The sequence below is a fragment of the Habropoda laboriosa genome, unplaced genomic scaffold (genome assembly GCF_001263275.1).
Source record: "Habropoda laboriosa isolate 0110345459 unplaced genomic scaffold, ASM126327v1 scaffold1094, whole genome shotgun sequence".
Lineage (NCBI taxonomy): Eukaryota > Metazoa > Arthropoda > Insecta > Hymenoptera > Apidae > Habropoda > Habropoda laboriosa.
The window spans coordinates 33,866-35,926 of NW_017101162.1; positions in this window are offsets into that span (position 1 = coordinate 33,866).

The window sequence follows — 2,061 nt, forward strand, 5'->3', positions numbered from 1 at the left end:
CACACTGGTCACATTCATAGAAGGCTAACGCTGTTTCTGTAACAAAGTTTCGCATACATATATATAAATATATATATTGAATTACACAAGGATAATTACGAAATAACGTTCGTCACACCACACTGTAAATACGATGCTGCTTAAAAAAGGGCATAACAAAAAAATAAAGTAGGGTTTCAATATTTAACGTAGAAACGTGGGAAATACCAAGCAAAGAGAGCACTGACATTCGATCGAATGTCGGATGCGAGATATATATCCACGAACGTCGTTCTTCATAATTGCGGAAAATTCATCGTAGCGCAGAGAAAGAAAAAAAACATTAAACACAGGTCGAAGACGTAGTATCGTTGAAGAAACACGTTAGGTACTGGATTAGAGCCATATACATTATATTACATGCTATCGAAGTTATAAACGGACTGATACGCTTATAAATACGCTACATACTTATATAAGCTACCTACTACTTTCAAACTAGACACGCACGTTCGCGAAACAGACTCGATATATCTGTTAAAAGTTATCGTTCTTACGAAGCTCGTTTCAGTCGTGACGGTCCTTCATTTCGGATACTATTGCAAGTAATCAAAGAATGCGAGGAACTGAGTACATTGGCTTTGATTCTCTGATAACAAGTCCCTGTGTGTATGCGTATATGACTCTGATAGAAACTATATAGAATATTGCGCTGCAGGCAAAAACGAGATGCTATATGAAACAAGATACTATTTGCTCGAAGCGAGAAACTTTATATACCAATTTATAGTTCACAGTTTTTCAACGAACCAGGAAACTTCACCCCTCGAGTATTTGTCGCCACATTTTTTTTCTTTTTTCGTTATTTCTATTTCGCTTGAAACTTCCTAACCTCTACGAATAAATATCATTAGTCCGTTATAACCATTGGAAAAAGTATTAAATAAGTGGTGGCTCCTATATTACAGAAGGAAGATAGAATAACACGAAACTCTACGATTTAATTAGTTTAAATACATAATTATCCGATTTTTCTATATCATTGCGTTACGTGGTGCAATTGAAATATGGACATTCGGATAGCCGTGTAAAAACCTTAAGAACTAAAAACAAAAAAAGTATGGACATTCCTTGTTTAAGTCTCCTAACCAATATCAACCTATACTCTGAAATTTTCCTTACATTTTTTTCCCTTTCTGATAACACAGATATGTACAAAAGTATTTACAGATACATTTACATCACTAATATATAGTCAAATATCTCGCGGGGAAAACTTAAATAAATTGTGTATAATGGTTGCAATAATTTAGTTTCATTAAAAATTAATACTTCCTACGGACAAATCTTTGATTAAAAAAACTTATACGACTAACAAGTACTTGTAATCTACAATCGCAGCAACATCTCTAACATGATACAAAGATCTCTCTGACGAACCGTTGACGGTAAAAATCTAGTTACTTATTTTTCCTGCTCTACCGTTACATGTAAGTGAAAAAATTCGGATATCCAACCTTATGTAAGTTTAAGTCCAAAAGATTACTTTATAATAGGTATTTGTAGCGAATATTTATTTTTCATCCTCTTTAAATTCAGTTCAATGTAAGGCGCTTCCTACACCTGGAAGTATTTCTCGAGTCGTAACAGCGACGTAACTAACTCTCGACAAAAAAAAAAAAAAAACGCGAGGCTACACAGCTTTATGAAAACTGCCCACTCTTCGCGAAAACGTGACTCTTAACTGAAATTCAGTAAAAAAAAAAGAAGAGAAAACCCATCGAACTCTGTATACCCTCTCAAGTATTACCTGAATTTCGGATGTACAAGTTGAACTCCTTGCTCGTTCAAGTACTTCAACTTGGCCAAAGGCACGATTGACGTATATTAATTTACGTGCAAACTATTTTTATACAAAAAAAGGAGAAACTTATAAAGACTTCATCTTTAAAAAAATAATTATAATAATAAAGTAACAATAAATACAAGCGACGCAGATGCTACTTTTGTACAATAAAAATGTACAATAGAAAATCGCATTTTCTAGCAAAAGTATTTTAGAGCCACTACCATCGCCCCTGA